This window comes from Nicotiana tomentosiformis, chromosome 5, assembly GCF_000390325.3.
Source record: "Nicotiana tomentosiformis chromosome 5, ASM39032v3, whole genome shotgun sequence".
Classification (NCBI taxonomy): Eukaryota; Viridiplantae; Streptophyta; class Magnoliopsida; order Solanales; family Solanaceae; genus Nicotiana; species Nicotiana tomentosiformis.
The window spans coordinates 15,541,271-15,546,970 of NC_090816.1; the positions used below are offsets into that span (position 1 = coordinate 15,541,271).

General features: G+C 34.2%; 1 non-coding gene across 1 annotated transcript; it reads right to left on the reverse strand.

Annotated features, from left to right (window-relative positions):
* Positions 1-1,591: 1,591 nt before the first annotated feature.
* On the reverse strand, positions 1,592-1,664 carry TRNAE-CUC (transfer RNA glutamic acid (anticodon CUC)). Its single transcript has one exon. It is a non-coding gene; the product is annotated as a tRNA-Glu (tRNA).
* Positions 1,665-5,700: the final 4,036 nt, after the last annotated feature.

The window sequence follows — 5,700 nt, forward strand, 5'->3', positions numbered from 1 at the left end:
AGTGGAGTTGAATGTGCTAGTAAGTGAACCTAATAGACAATTTGAGTTGGAGGCTAGTAGCCAACTTGTGAGCCATAAATGGATATTGATAAATATTTTTGAATCATATTTTGATTGTAATTGAGATTGTAATTGTAGATATCAATTTATTGGTGGCGTATGAGCATTTTGCTCAATGTTACGATGTCGGAGGAGGATTAAAAGCTTGTGAATGTTAATAAAGTGAAAACGAGTTTTGGAGCGTTGGGCATCGGTCGAGTTGTTTGAAAGGCTTGGGAGCCGGCTATGAAATTTCGGAGCGAGGTAAGTCTCTTGTCTAACCTTGTAAGAGGGAATTTACCCCTAGGTGATTTAAATTAATAATTGTTAATTGTGGGGGCTACGTATGCACGAGGTGACGAGAGTTCGTGCGTAGCTACTAATATTACTAAGTCCGAGTAGTTTAGGACTCAAATCATGAATTACTTGTGATAATTGCATCTTTCAGTTAATTGAAATATTGGAATTTTTATTGTAAATTGGTAGAGGAAATAATAAGAGACTTAAATTTCACATACTTGAATTTTTGCTCAAATTATTTAACTGTTGCTATAAACTATACATCCTGGTGTGTAAATCTTAATAAATATAAATATATTCTCATTCTAGAGGTACATAAGAAAATGTCCTCTTTTCTTATGGAGCGGGCCGAACGCCTCGACAGTATAGATGCATCTATGGATCGCGTCGCACGTCCCTCGGCAGTGTACACAACACTCTGGATGGGGCCAAACGACCTCGGCAGACATCGTGCCTAATAATAATAATTACACGATACTTCGCTATTTATTACAGCTTGTGAAATTAATTAATAAATTGGGAATGGTCGCATTTGAAGGAATTTAATTATTTCTGCTGGTTAAAGAAAATTATTGTTAATCCTATAAATCATGTTGATTTAATATTTTTATTTTTAATATTATTGACCCTTAATGAGTGTCAAAGTCGATCTCTCGTCACTACTTCTTCGATATTAGGCTTGATACTTACTGGGTACACGTTGTTTACGTACTCATGCTACACTTGCTGCACATTTTTGTGCAAGTACGTATATGTCTAGCGGCCTTGTGGGCGCAGAGGTGTGGTTAATGCGGAGACTTAGGTGAGTTGCATTTTATATTACGATCCGCAACCAGTAGAGTCTCCTTCAGAGTTATTTATATTTTTCTTGTCTAATTTGTATTCTGGACAGTTGTTGTATTTTATTTTGTATTCCTAGTAAATGCTCATGCACTTGTGACACCGGGTTTTGGAAGGATTATGGGTTGTTCTGTATTGAATTTGTTAAAAGTATTATTATTTACACTGTAAATTCCCATTCTTTACTATGTATATTAAAGGAAACTATGATTTCAAAAGTAATAAAAATGAGAACCCAATTTAGTATTTATTGTTGGCTTGCTTGACAGTGATGTCCGGCGACCGTAATGAATTTTGGGTCGTGACACATCCATTGTTACTGCCAAGACATGAAATTAACGTTAATTCTCGTCACTCTCATAATTGAAGAAAAAAGGAGGAGTCCTAAAATGTTGAAAAGGAAACTATAATTTTCCGTTGCCGGGAATTGAACCCGGGTCTTTCGGGTGAGAGCTAAGTATCCTAACCGACTAGACTACAACGGACTGATGATGTTCTTTTACTGCATATCATTAAGATTCAAACTTTTCTTGTTTTGTTTTGCCATATGGCATAAAGATTTTTGTATCTCATAATATTATTACATTAATGGAATTACTGTGGAAATATTTTTACATTGATTAGGTATAAGAATTTCATTTTATAGTATTGATATTACAAGAAATTCTGATTGCTCTTTACCCCTCCAAGAATAATGTAGTTGCTCTAGTGAAGTTATTGATTCAGTCACTGTTAGAGACCCATTTCTTTTATAAATCATGGAAATTTTGTTAAAATTTTCTACGTTTCAAATAATCAAATAAATTAGTATTTAAGATACAATATTGATCGCAGTTTAACACGATTCTGCAAAAGCGCTTCTCGTTATCTCAAGACAAGATATGAAATAATATGTCCATAAGTTTGCATATCATTTTGTTTGACTGAAAATTCATGACATTATCATTTTATCGATTCAAACAAAATTCTAAGTCCACTTCAACAGTTTGCTTATCATGTATAGAGTTTATTTTATGTAGTTTAAGTTTTGTACACTGATATGTGATTTTTATATTATCATGTTAAGTATTCTTATGATAACAGGTAAATTCCATAACAGCATTTAATAATATCTTGAAAAATAAAGTTATAATTTGCTATAATAAATTGAACAAATTACACTAATATATGTTATCAACGCATATAAGTCTGGCATCAACTTGGATAAAAATTCTAATAGTTTATTTAATCTCAAATGCATTTATTTTCATTGGTAACAGACAGTGGAGTGTGGAGTGTGGACATACATGAGAAAATTTCGCATTCACAGGTCCAGGCTTTCTGTCAACTCTGCATTAGTCAAAAATATCTCAAGATTCTGATTATTCGTTACCAAATACAAAGAAAAACCAAATAAAAATTCTTCTTTTTTACTTCAAAAGTTTGTATCTTTCATCTTATTTACAAATATATATTTTGCAAGATGAATTCAAGAATATATTTATTAGTACAAGTTAGCACTTAGCAGGACAAGAAAACCATTAACACCTTTAACTTTTTTCTTCAATTTACGAATGGAAAGCATTTTGTGGAATGATACGTATTTTTTAATCTTTAACCGAAGTCGTTCGAGCACTTTACGCCCCAAAATGAGGCTTTTCGACACGAATCTGGATTAGTCAAGTCCCAAAGCGGGTATTGAACACCTGATTTGCTTATTTATTAATAAAAACAATATATAAAGCTTTGAATTTCCTATATAAAGAGTTATGTAATAACAAAACATTTTTCCTCGTCCCTCAATAACTCTTGATCCTAGAAAACGAAAAGAACATAACGAAAAATATCTTCATTAAGAAGAAATTAAAAATATTTACAGGCAGAATTAGGTACTTTCATTTTAGAAGAAAAAATAGGCTTTGTTGATTGATGATATATTAGTAACTTTTGCTAATTCGATAAAAAAAAACAAAATACCCACCTAGTGTGACTCTCTCACTTTTCAGTTTACAAACATTAAAGAAATATGAAATTAAGAAATTAGTAAATAATGAAAGTTGTAGAAGTTGAGAGTCTGGTACAATATTAATTGAGCCTTTGAGATTATAGATCACGCTTGTAGATTAAAGCATAATCCATAAATAACACCACAAAATCTTTTCTCCCATTTGGACAATTTAAGCTTGAAATACTCAGCCCCAAAAGAGGATTGCTAATGTAAACAAAATGGTTCTCATCATACCAATCACCATTCAACAAATTAAAAATTGAATCCATTACGAGAACCAATTAATTTCATGTTTTTTTAACAGTAACGCGGAATAGGTTAACATCAAAAGGCAAGATGCTGGGTCTAGGGTGTGTTATGTTGAGGAAGAGGCAAATTCGAAAATAGAGAAGATAAATAACATCAAATTTTAACGTGGAAAATTCTTCAAATTGAAGGTAAAAATTACAGGATCACAAAGATTCAAAAAGATTCACTATAATAAAAAGAGGATTACAAAAGTTCTTCAAATTGGCTGCACAATAAGTGTCAAACACGGAGCAACAATAGCAATAAGAATAACAACAAATCAATTGAAGAGGAAAAATCACAAAAAACGAAGCTGTCACACCCCTTTTTCACCTTAACTACCCTTTAAAAGATAAAAATAGTTTTTAAAGCTCAAATGGTTTTCAATTTGAAAGTGACAAAAATATTTGTTTAAAAGGGATTTTTCAGAGTCGCCACTTGACATGAATCTCGGTGTGCCAAATCACCGTTTCAAAAAAAAAATTCCTTAAAAATATTTTTGACTCTAAAACATAGTCTGCACTAGAAATTCCGAGAAATGGGGTTCATTTGACTCGGGGAGAAGGTGTTAGGCATTCCCCGAGTCCTGTAACTAGTACAGTTGCATACTTGATCCACTTTAAAGAATACTCGGATTGAGGTAAAAACAAACAAGAGGCTCGGGTTGTCCCCTACCTGAAAGGAAAAGAAAAGAAAATAAAAGCCCTAAACTAGCCTATACTAATACTTGCTCGAAGGATGTCCGCCTTCAGTCTTCAATTGCATTCACTACGGGACATACTCCGGATAAAAATATATACAAGCTTCTCGGAGCATTCCCCGAATAAAATAAAAACTACGGGACAACCTCTAACATCGAAAGGAACGGGCCTAAAGTTTGCCTACACCAGTATAGTCGGCCTAAACGTACTACTAGCGAATAATAATAAAAATGAGAATAAGTAAATAAGAGAAACTAAAAAAAAATTCAATTCGGGGTCATGTTCTTTTAACTTATCATTTTCATGTATTTAGATCAAGCCCAATCCAAAAGCATGCGGATAGTTTAATCACTAATTGGCCTGGCCTTTCCCCACTCTAGCGACCTACGTTCATCTTTCATGATAAGCATAAATCAAACCAAACAACCAACTAAGGCTGACAAGTGGGCCGGTCCAGGCCCGGGACTGCGGGCCAAACGGGCCAAACGGCTAAACGGACCAGGACCGTTTGGTCCGGTTTTAGCGGGCCTGGTCCGGTCTTGTGGGCCGGTCCTATGATTTGGGCCCGTCAGGCCCGGGACCGTTGGCCCGCCAGGGCCCGGGACCGGCCTGGTCCCTTAGCGGGCCAAACGGTCCCAACGTTTTTTTTTTTTAAAAAAAAAAAATAAATTGCCGTTGGGCTGTCAAAAATAGTCGTTGGCTATTTATAAAATAGCCATTTAACCTCTCCTCCCCCCATTTAACCCCCAACTTTGTTTTAATCCCAAACTTTTTATAATTACACCTTTTTCCTATTTTCAACTATAAATACCCCATCATTATTTTATTTTTTCTTACAAAATCATCAATCTATCACAATCTCTCTCTAATTTACTTCTATAATTGCTATTATTGCTTACTTTATTGTTACAATTTGTGAAACAATTGTGAAGTTGGTGAATTGAAGTCTTCAACGATAATCAATTTCCAACAAGTTGTTCGTCAATTCGGTAAACTCGTTCCAACTCTTAAGTTTCAATATTATAATTTTGTTTGTTTTATTTACTTTGCTTGATTAATTAAGATGGCTTATTCCTTAAAAAATATGTTTAGTAAAAATAAGGGAAAATCGAAGAATGGTGAATCTAGTGGTCAATCTGTTCCTCCTCTACTTCCCCCGGCTCCCCGACCCAAACCTGCTATCCGTCCTACACCTCTTATTCTTGATAGCGATAATAATTTATTATAATTTATCGAGAGTCAATTTTGCTATAATATTGCAGCCGGTGAACAATTAAACCATGAATATATGAATGCTCTTTATGGTAATCCAATTATTGATGAAAATGATGATGAAGAAATAGATTTTGATGAAACGCAACCGGATGACGATACACCCACTAGTCCTGCTCCTGAAGTTAACTCAACTAATAATAATTCAGATGATCCCCGTCTGACCCTCCTATTAGTGCCCCTACTGTTTTTAGACAACCTTCTAAACGGGCAGAAACATCTCTTGTTTGGTAATTTTTTATGTGCTTACCCTATAGTTTTCCTTCTAACCCC